A 12,091-nucleotide genomic window follows, 5' to 3' on the forward strand; every position below is an offset into this window, starting at 1 on the left:
GGCATTGAAAAGCGGCCGTGACGACATATTTTGGGCGGAGGGAACGCGGCGGAGTTCTTCTGACAGATGCAGCAATATTTGCAAACCCTGAATTGCCAATTTTTTTTCTTTTTTCTTTTATAAAAACTTTGGAGCACAATGCTGAAGATTTGCCCACATTATAAAATATTCACAACTGCTTTGTTCTGAGTCGTCGTTCCGTCACACACAGAACTCCTGAAGACGAGTTTCTACGTTCGATGTGCGCAGTGATATTGGAATGAACGGTTATCGGCAATAAATAATGCGTGTTCTGCGAGGAAGCCGCGCGGCTCGTCCTTTTGTCAGTTTGCAGCCCGAGTTGCATTTTCAGGATTTGGTTGTGTAGTGCGAGATCATGCAACAGATATTCCAACGCGTTCCGTGTCCTGGAGGATGCAGATCTAATACAGACTCCTGCCGAAAGATAAAAGGAAAATCAATCGATATCGTATATAGGAATTATAAATCATATATTTAGTACAGACGATAACACTAAGGGCCCTTTCACACGAGCATTCGGTCCATCACAGATCCAGATTGAAGCCCAATGCACAGCACTGTGCAAAAGTTTTAGGCAGGTGTGAAGAAATGCTGTAAAGTAAGAATGTTTTCAGAAATCTATCATCTGAACAGTTTATTTTTAACAATTTACTAAATGAAAAGTGAGAAAACCGAAGAGAAATCCAAAAAAAAAAAAAAAAATCAATATTTGGTGTGACTTCGCTTTGGCATCGATTCTTACAGTCAGGGATTTTGTAGGATTAGTCATGTGTATGATTAACCAATTATATCAAGCAGGTGCTAATGATCATCAATTTCATATGTAGGTGGAAACACAGTCAGTAACTGAAACAGAACCAGATGTGTAGGAGGCTGAAAGCTGGGTGAAGAACAGCCAAACTCTGCTACTAAGATTGATGTCACCGGTCATACACCACAGCAAGACAGAGCACAGCAACAAGACACAACGGAGGTAATACTGCATCAACAAGGTCTCTCCCAGGCAGAGATCTCACAGCAGACTGGGGGGTCCAAGATGTGCTGTTCAAAGAAGCACAAAGAAAAGAGCAATGTTGAGGAGCATAGTTCAGGTAACATTTAGGAGATGGAATACCCGGGAGATGGAGTACAGGGAGGGGGAGTACCCAGGAGATGGAGTACTGGGGAGATGGAGTACAAAGAGGTGGAGTACCCAGGAGATGGAGTACCCAGGAGATGGAGTACAAGGAGGTGGAGTACCCAGGAGATGGAGTACCCAGGAGATGGAGTACCCAGGAGATGGAGTACAAGGAGGGGGAGTACCCAGGAGATGGAGTACTGGGAAGATGGAGTAAAGGGAGGTGGAGTACCCAGGAGATGGGAGTACAAAGAGGTGGAGTACCCAGGAGGTGGAGTAGCCAGGAGATGTCGAACTGGGGAGATTGAGTACAGGGAGATTGAGTACAGGGACGTGGAGTACCCAGGAGGTGGAGTACCCAAGAGATGGAGTACTGGGGAGATGGAGTACAGGGAGGTGGAGTACCCAGGAGGTGGAGTACCCGAGAGGTGGAGTACCCAGGAGATGGAGTACCCGGGAGATGGAGTACAGGGAGGTGGAGTACCAGGGAGGTGAAGGACCCGAGAGGTGGAGTACCCAGGAGATGGAGTACTGGGGAGGTGGAGTACCCAAGAGGTGGAGTACCCAGGAGGTGGAGTACCTGAGAGGTGGAGTACCCAGGAGGTGGAGTACCTGAGAGGTGGAGTACCCAGGGGACAGAGTACAGGGAGGTGGAGTACCTGTGAGATCAAGTACACAGGAGGTTGAGTACACGGGAGGTGGAATACCCAGGAGGTGACGTTTTCAGGAGATGGAGTACCCGGTAGGGGGAGTACCCAGGAGATGGAGTACCCGGTAGGGTGAGTACCCAGATGATGGAATACAGAAGATGGAGAGATGTCCCACCTGCCCTTATTGTAATATAGGGCTGCTTATAAATGGTATGTGAATGGATATACACTTGTCCCCGATCCAGGGAGATACAGTTATGTCCATATATATTTGGACACAGCACAATTTTAGTTTATTTCAGATATTTACCAAAATATACTACCAGTAATGACACTGACCCCCTCTATAGGGTCCAGGTATGGCCTCATGCTACCAGTAGTGACACTGACCCCCCTCTATAGGGTCCAGGTATGGCCTCATACTACCAGTAGTGACACTGACCCCCTCTATAGGGTCCAGGTATGGCCTCATGCTACCAGTAGTGACACTGACCCCCTCTATAGGGTCCAGGTATGGCGTCATACTACCAGTAGTGACACTGACCCCCCTCTATAGGGTTCAGGTATGGCCTCATGCTACCAATAGTGACACTGACCCCCCTCTATAGGGTCCAGGTATGACCTCATACTACCAGTAGTGACACTGACCCCCCCTCTATAGGGTCCAGGTATGGCCTCATACTACCAGTAGTGACACTGACCCCCCCTCTATAGGGTCCAGGTATGGCCTCATGCTACCAGTAGTGACACTGACCCCCCTCTATAGGGTCCAGGTATGGCCTCATACTACCAGTAGTGACACTGACCCCCTCTATAGGGTCCAGGTATGGCCTCATACTACCAGTAGTGACACTGACCCCCCTCTATAGGGTCCAGGTATGGCCTCCTGCTACCAGCAGTGACACTGACCCCCTCTATAGGGTCCAGGTATGGCCTCATACTACCAGTAGTGACACTGCCCCCCTCTATAGGGTCCAGGTATGGCCTCCTGCTACCAGTAGTGACACTGACCCCCTCTATAGGGTCCAGGTATGGCCTCATACTACCAGTAGTGACACTGACCTCCTCTATAGGGTCCAGGTATGGCCTCATGCTACCAGTAGTGACACTGCCCCCCTCTATAGGGTCCAGGTATGGCCTCCTGCTACCAGCAGTGACACTGACCCCCTCTATAGGGTCCAGGTATGGCCTCATACTACCAGTAGTGACACTGCCCCCCTCTATAGGGTCCGGGTATGGCCTCATACTACCAGTAGTGACACTGACCCCCTCTATAGGGTCCAGGTATGGCCTCATACTACCAGTAGTGTCACTGACCCCTATATAGGGTCCAGGTGTGGCCTCATACTATCAGTAGTGACACTGACCCCCTCTATAGGGTCCAGGTATGGCCTCATACTACCAGTAGTGACACTGACCCCCTCTATAGGGTCCAGGTATGGCCTCATACTACCAGTAGTGACACTGACCCCCTCTATAGGGTCCAGGTATGGTCTCATACTACCAGTAGTGACACTGACCCCCTCTATTGGGTCCAGGTATGGCCTCATACTACCAGCAGTGACACTGACCCCCTCTTTAGGGTCCAGGTATGGCCTCATGCTACCAGTAGTGACACTGACCTCCCTCTATAGGATCCAGGTATCTCCTCATACTACCAGTAGTCACACTGACCCCCTCTATAGGGTCCAGGTATGGCCTCATACTACCAGTAGTGACACTGACCTCCCTCTATAGGGTCCAGGTATGGCCTCATACTACCAGTAGTGACACTGACCCCCTCTATAGGGTCCAGGTATGGCCTCATACTACCAGTAGTGACACTGACCCCCTCTATAGGGTCCAGGTATCTCCTCATATTACCAGTAGTGACACTGACCGCCTCTATAGGGTCCAGGTATCTCCTCATACTACCAGTAGTGACACTGACCTCCCTCTATAGGGTCCAGGTATCTCCTCATACTACCAGTAGTGACACTGACCCCCTCTATAGGGTCCAGGTATGGCCTCATACTACCAGTAGTGACACTGACCCCCTCTATAGGGTCCAGGTATGGCCTCATACTACCAGTAGTGACACTGACCCCCTCTATAGGGTCCAGGTATGGCCTCATGCTACCAGTAGTGACACTGACCCCCCTCTATAGGGTCCAGGTAAGGCCTTATGCTACCAGTAGTGACACTGACCCCCCTCTATAGGGTCCAGGTATGGCCTCATGCTACCAGTAGTGACACTGACCCCCTCTATAGGGTCCAGGTATGGCCTCATACTACCAGTAGTGACACTGACCCCCTCTATAGGGTCCAGGTATCTCCTCATACTACCAGTAGTGACACTGACCCCCTCTATAGGGTCCAGGTATGGCCTCATGCTACCAGTAGTGACACTGACCCCCTCTATAGGGTCCAGGTATGGCCTCATACTACCAGTAGTGACACTGACCCCCTCTATAGGGTCCAGGTATGGCCTCCTACTACCAGTAGTGACACTGACCCCCTCTATAGGGTCCAGGTATGGCCTCATGCTACCAGTAGTGACACTGGCCCCCTCTATAGGGTCCAGGTATGGCCTCATACTACCAGTAGTGACACTGACCCCCTCTATAGGGTCCAGGTATCTCCTCATACTACCTGTATTGACACTGACCCCCTCTATACGGTCCAGGTATGGCCTCATACTACCAGTAGTGACACTGACCCCCTCTATAGGGTCCAGGTATGGCCTCATGCTACCAGTAGTGACACTGACCCCCTCTATAGGGTCCAGGTATGGCCTCATGCTACCAGTAGTGACACTGACCCCCTCTATAGGATCCAGGTATGGCCTCATAGTACCAGTAATGACACTGACCCCTCTATAGGGTCCAGGTATGGCCTCATACTACCAGTAATGACACTGACCCCCCTCTATAGGTTCCAGGTATGGCCTCATACTACCAGTAGTGACACTGACCCCCCTCTATAGGGTCCAGGTATGGCCTCATACTACCAGTAGTGACACTGACCCCCTCTATAGGGTCCAGGTATGGCCTCATACTACCAGTAGTGACACTGACCCCCTCTATAGGGTCCAGGTATGGCCTCCTACTACCAGTAGTGACACTGACCCCCTCTATAGGGTCCAGGTATGGCCTCATACTACCAGTAATGACACTGACCCCCGTCTATAGGGTCCAGGTATGGCCTCATACTACCAGTAGTGACACTGACCCCCCTCTATAGGGTCCAGGTATGGCCTCATACTACCAGTAGTGACACTGACCCCAGCCAAATGCAAAACTAGTGACAAACACTCAGAAAAAGATGAGTAGGGAAAAATGTCAGTGGCCTCCACCTGTAAAACCATTCCTGTTTTGAAAGGTTGTATCATTGTTGCCCATCTAGTGCACCTGTTGGTAATTTTAACACCAAAGCAGCTAAAAACTGATTAACAACCCCCTATGCTACTTACCTGACCAGATCAATATCCCAAGAGTTTGACTTGATGCTACACTATGATTAGAAAGTGTCCCTTTTATTATTTTGCACATGTATAATGGATATGGGCTGAAAGTGAACTCTCTCAGGTTTAATTTGAGGGTTTGTACATTGAAATTGGAGGAAGAGTTTAGGAATTACAGCACTTAGAAAAGCCACCCCCCTGTTTCAAAGGACCAAAAGTAATTGGACAATTGAATGAAAGGTGGTTTCATGGCCAGGTGTGGGCTACTCCTTCATTATTTCTTCATCAATTAAGCAGGAATCTATTGCTGTGAACGTCCATCATGCGTTGAGCCGTCCATGCAAGAGAAACAGGACATTGTAAGGGTTAAAGAATGGTCCATTCTGAGGAAAGAAGAACGCACTGGTGAGCTCAGTAACATAAAAAGGCCTGGACCATCGCAGGATCCTCTCTATGGTAAAGAAAAACCCATTCACAACATCCAGACAAATGAAGGACACTCTCCTGGAGGGGGACGTATCATTGTCACCATTCACACCATCCAGACAAGTGAAGGACACTCTCCTGGAGGGGGACGTATCATTGTCACCATTCACACCATCCAGACAAGTGAAGGACACTCTCCAGGAGGTGGACGTATCATTGTCACCATTCACACCATCCAGACAAGTGAAGGACTCTCTCCAGGAGGTGACGTATCATTGTCAGCATTCACACCATCCAGACAAGTGAAGGACACTCTCCAGGAGGGGGACGTATCATTGTCAGCATTCACACCATCCAGACAAGTGAAGAACACTCTCCAGGAGGGGGACGTATCATTGTCACCATTCACACCATCCAGACAAGTGAAGGACTCTCTCCAGGAGGTGACGTATCATTGTCAGCATTCACACCATCCAGACAAGTGAAGGACACTCTCCAGGAGGGGGACGTATCATTGTCAGCATTCACACCATCCAGACAAGTGAAGAACACTCTCCAGGAGGGGGACGTATCATTGTCACCATTCACACCATCCAGACAAGTGAAGGACACTCTCCAGGAGGGGGACGTATCATTGTCAGCATTCACACCATCCAGACAAGTGAAGGACACTCTCCAGGAGGGGGGACGTATCATTTTCACCATTCACAACATCCAGACAAGTGAAGGACACTCTCCAGGAGGGGGACGTATCATTTTCACCATTCACACCATCCAGACAAGTCAAGGACACTCTCCAGGAGGTGGACGTATCATTGTCACCATTCACACCATCCAGACAAGTGAAGAACACTCTCCAGGAGGTGGGGCGTATCATTGTCACCATTCACACCATCCAGACAAGTGAAAGACACTCTCCAGGAGGGGGGATGTATCATTGTCACCATTCACACCATCCAGACAAGTGAAGGACACTCTCCAGGAGGTGGACGTATCATTGTTACCATTCACAACATCCAGACAAGTGAAGGACACTCTCCAGGAGGGGGACGTATCATTGTCACCATTCACACCATCCAGACAAGTGAAGGACACTCTCCAGGAGGGGGGACGTATCATTTTCACCATTCACACCATCCAGACAAGTCAAGGACACTCTCCAGGAGGTGGGCGTATCATTGTCACCATTCACACCATCCAGACAAGTGAAGGACTCTCTCCAGGAGGGGGACGTATCATTGTCACCATTCACACCATCCAGACAAGTGAAGGACACTCTCCAGGAGGGGGGACGTATCATTTTCACCATTCACACCATCCAGACAAGTCAAGGACACTCTCCAGGAGGTGGACGTATCATTGTCACCATTCACACCATCCAGACAAGTGAAGAACACTCTCCAGGAGGTGGGGCGTATCATTGTCACCATTCACACCATCCAGACAAGTGAAGGACACTCTCCAGGAGGTGGACGTATCATTGTCACCATTCACACCATCCAGACAAGTGAAGAACACTCTCCAGGAGGTGGACGTATCATTGTCACCATTCACACCATCCAGACAAGTGAAGAACACTCTCCAGGAGGTGGGGCGTATCATTGTCACCATTCACACCATCCAGACAAGTGAAGGACTCTCTCCAGGAGGTGGGTGTATCATTGTCACCATTCACACCATCCAGACAAGTGAAGGACACTCTCCAGGAGGGGGACGTATCATTGTCACCATTCACACCATCCAGACAAGTGAAGGACTCTCTCCAGGAGGTGGGTGTATCATTGTCACCATTCACACCATCCAGACAAGTGAAGGACACTCTCCAGGAGGGGGACGTATCATTGTCACCATTCACACCATCCAGACAAGTGAAGGACACTCTCCAGGAGGTGGACGTATCATTGTCACCATTCACACCATCCAGACAAGTGAAGGACACTCTCCAGGAGGGGGACGTATCATTGTCACCATTCACACCATCCAGACAAGTGAAGGACTCTCTCCAGGAGGTGGGGCGTATCATTGTCACCATTCACACCATCCAGACAAGTGAAGGACTCTCTCCAGGAGGTGACGTATCATTGTCACCATTCACACCATCCAGACAAGTGAAGGGCGCTCTCCAGGAGGTGAGCGTATCATTGTCACCATTCATACCATCCAGACAAGTGAAGGACTCTCTCCAGGAGGTGACGTATCATTGTCACCATTCACACCATCCAGACAAGTGAAGGGCGCTCTCCAGGAGGTGAGCGTATCATTGTCACCATTCATACCATCCAGACAAGTGAAGGACACTCTCCAGGAGGGGGACGTATCATTGTCACCATTCACACCATCCAGACAAGTGAAGGGCGCTCTCCAGGAGGTGAGCGTATCATTGTCACCATTCACACCATCCAGACAAGTGAAGGACACTCTCCAGGAGGGGGACGTATCATTGTCACCATTCACACCATCCAGACAAGTGAAGGACACTCTCCAGGAGGTGGACGTATCATTGTCACCATTCACACCATCCAGACAAGTGAAGGACACTCTCCAGGAGGTGACGTATCATTGTTACCATTCACACCATCCAGACAAGTGAAGGACTCTCTCCAGGAGGAGGACGTATCATTGTCACCATTCACACCATCCAGACAAGTGAAGGACACTCTCCAGGAGGTGACGTATCATTGTCACCATTCACACCATCCAGAAAAGTTAAGGACTCTCTCCAGGAGGTGGACGTATCATTGTCACCATTCACACCATCCAGACAAGTGAAGGACACTCTCCAGGAGGTGACGTATCATTGTCACCATTCACACCATCCAGACAAGTGAAGGACTCTCTCCAGGAGGTGGACGTATCATTGTCACCATTCACAACATCCAGACAAGTGAAGGACTCTCTCCAGGAGGAGGATGTATCATTGTCACCATTCACAACATCCAGACAAGTGAAGGACTCTCTCCAGGAGGAGGACGTATCATTGTCACCATTCACACCATCCAGACAAGTGAAGGACGCTCTCCAGGAGGTGGGCGTATCATTGTCACCATTCACACCATCCAGACAAGTGAAGGACTCTCTCCAGGAGGGGGGACGTATCATTGTCACCATTCACACCATCTAGACAAGTGAAGGACGCTCTACAGGAGGGGGGACGTATCATTGTCACCATTCACAACATCCAGAAAAGTTAAGGACTCTCTCCAGGAGGTGGGCGTATCATTGTCACCATTCACACCATCCAGACAAGTGAAGGACTCTCTCCAGGAGGTGGACGTATCATTGTCTCCATTCACACCATCCAGACAAGTGAAGGACTCTCTCCAGGAGGGGGGCGTATCATTGTCAGCATTCACACCATCCAGACAAGTGAAGGACACTCTCCAGGAGGTGACGTATCATTGTCACCATTCACACCATCCAGACAAGTGAAGGACACTCTCCAGGAGGGGGACGTATCATTGTCACCATTCACACCATCCAGACAAGTGTAGGACGCTCTCCAGGAGGTGGACGTATCATTGTCACCATTCACAACATCCAGACAAGTGAAGGACACTCTCCAGGAGGTGACGTATCATTGTCACCATTCACACCATCCAGACAAGTGAAGGACGCTCTCCAGGAGGTGAGCGTATCATTGTCACCATTCACACCATCCAGACAAGTGAAGGACTCTCTCCAGGAGGTGAGCGTATCATTGTCACCATTCACACCATCCAGACAAGTGAAGGACACTCTCCAGGAGGTGAGCGTATCATTGTCACCATTCACAACATCCAGACAAGTGAAGGACACTCTCCAGGAGGTGACGTATCATTGTCACCATTCACACCATCCAGACAAGTGAAGGACACTCTCCAGGAGGTGGACGTATCATTGTCACCATTCACAACATCCAGACAAGTGAAGGACACTCTCCAGGAGGTGACGTATCATTGTCACCATTCACACCATCCAGACAAGTGAAGGACACTCTCCAGGAGGTGGATGTATCATTGTCACCATTCACACCATCCAGACAAGTGAAGGACACTCTCCAGGAGGTGACGTATCATTGTCACCATTCACAACATCCAGACAAGTGAAGGACGCTCTCCAGGAGGTGACGTATCATTGTCACCATTCACAACATCCAGACAAGTGAAGGACGCTCTCCAGGAGGTGACGTATCATTGTCAGCATTCACACCATCCAGACAAGTGAAGGACACTCTCCAGGAGGTGGACGTATCATTGTCACCATTCACACTATCCAGACAAGTGAAGGACGCTCTCCAGGAGGTGGACATATCATTGTCAAAGTCTACAATCAGGAGAAGACTTCAAGAGAGCAAATATTAGAGGGTTCACCACAAGGTGCAAACCATAAGCCTGAAGAATAGAAAAGCCAGATTAGACTTTGCCAAAAAACATCTAAAAAAGCCAGAGCAGATCTGGAAAATCATTCTTTGGATGGATGAAACTAAGATTAATCTGTAGCAGAATGACGAGAGGAAAGGATTTGGAGAAGGCTTGGAAAAGCTCATGATCCAAAGCACACAATGTCATCTGTAACACATGGTGGGGGCAGTGTGATGGCCATGTATGGCTTCCAGTGGCACTGGGTCATTGGTGGGTCATACTGTCAGCCCAGATTCAGACAAATGCAGAAAAGGTGATTGGACGGCGCTTCACAGTACAGATGGACAATGACCCAAAACACACTGCAAAAGCAACCCAGGAGCTTCTGAAGGAAAAGAAGTGGAATATTCTGCAATGGCCGAGTCCATCACCTGATCTCATCCCAACTGAGCATTTCACTTGCTGAAGGTAAAACTAAAACTAAAGGCAGAAAGAGCCACAGACAGAGAACAGCTGAAGACAGCTGCAGGTAGAGCCTGGCAAAGCATCAGAAAGGACCGCTGATCGCTCAGTTCTCCTCCTCTGGGACAGTCAGTCAGCAGCTCTCTGCTCTCCTCTCCACCTGCCGGGTATTCTATCTCCCTCGTAATTCCATCTCCCTGGCACTCCACCTCCCTGGCATCCCTTCTCCCAATTACTCCCATCTCCCTGGTAATCCACCTCCCTGGCACTCCCATCTCCCTAGAACATCATCTCCCTTGTAATTCCACTTCCTGGGTATTCCACCTCCCTGGCATCCCGTCTCCCAATTACTCCCATCTCCCTGGTAAACCATCTCCCTCGTAATTCCATCTCCCTGGCACCCCATCTCACAGGAACATCATCTCCCTTGTAATTCCACTTCCCGGGTACTCCACCTCCCTGGCTCTCCACCTCCCTGGCATCCCGTCTCCCAATTACTGCCATCTCCCTGGAACACCATCCCCCTCGTAATTCCACTTCCCGGGTACTCCACCTCCCTGGCATCCCGTCTCCCAATTACTGCCATCTCCCTGGTAATCCACCTCCCTGGTAAACCACCTCCCTTGTAATTCCACTTCCCGGGTACTCCACCTTCATGGCACCCCGCCTTCCAATTACTCCCATCTCCCTGGTAAACCACCTCCCTGGCACTCCCATCTCCCTGGAACACCATCTCCCTCGTAATTCCATCTCCCTGGCACCCCGTCTCCCAATTACTCCCATCTCCCTGGTAAACCACCTCCCTGGCACTCCCATCTCCCTGGAACACCATCTCCCTCGTAATTCCATCTCCCTGGCACCCCGCCTCCCAATTACTCCCATCTCCCTGGTAAACCACCTCCCTGGCACTCCCATCTACCTGGAACACCATCTCCCTCGTAATTCCATCTCCCTGGCACCCCATCTCCCAATTACTGCCATCTCCCTGGAACATCATCTCCCTCGTAATTCCACTTCCCGGGTACTCCACCTCCCTGGCCCTCCACCTCCCTGGCATCCCGTCTCCCAATTACTGCCATCTCCCTGGAACACCATCCCCCTCATAATTCCACTTCCCAGGTACTCCACATCCCTGGCACTCCACCTCCATTGCACCCTGTCTCCCAATTACTCCCATCCCCTTGGCAAACCACCTTCCTGGCTCTCCCATCTCCCTCGTAATTCCACTTCCCATGTACTCCACCTCCCTGGCACTCCACTTCCATTGCACCCTGTCTCCCAATTACTCCCATCTCCCTTGTAAACAACCTCCCTGGCATCAATTCTCCCAATTACTCCCATCTCCCTGGTAATCCACCTCCCTTGTAATTCCACTTCCTGGGTACTCTACCTTCATGGCACCCCGTCTCCCAATTACTCCCATCTCCCTGGTAAACCACCTCCCTGGCTTTCCCATCCCCCTGGTACACCATCTCCCTTGTAATTCCATCTCCCTGGCAATCCACCTCCCTGGCATCCCGTCTCCCAATTACTGCCAACTCCCTGGAACACCATCCCCCTCGTAATTCCACTTCCTGGGTACTCCACCTCCCTGGCACTCCACTTCCATTGCACCCTGTCTCCCAATTACTCC

The sequence above is a fragment of the Pelophylax lessonae genome (assembly GCF_965119305.1).
Source record: "Pelophylax lessonae genome assembly, chromosome: 12".
NCBI lineage: Eukaryota > Metazoa > Chordata > Amphibia > Anura > Ranidae > Pelophylax > Pelophylax lessonae.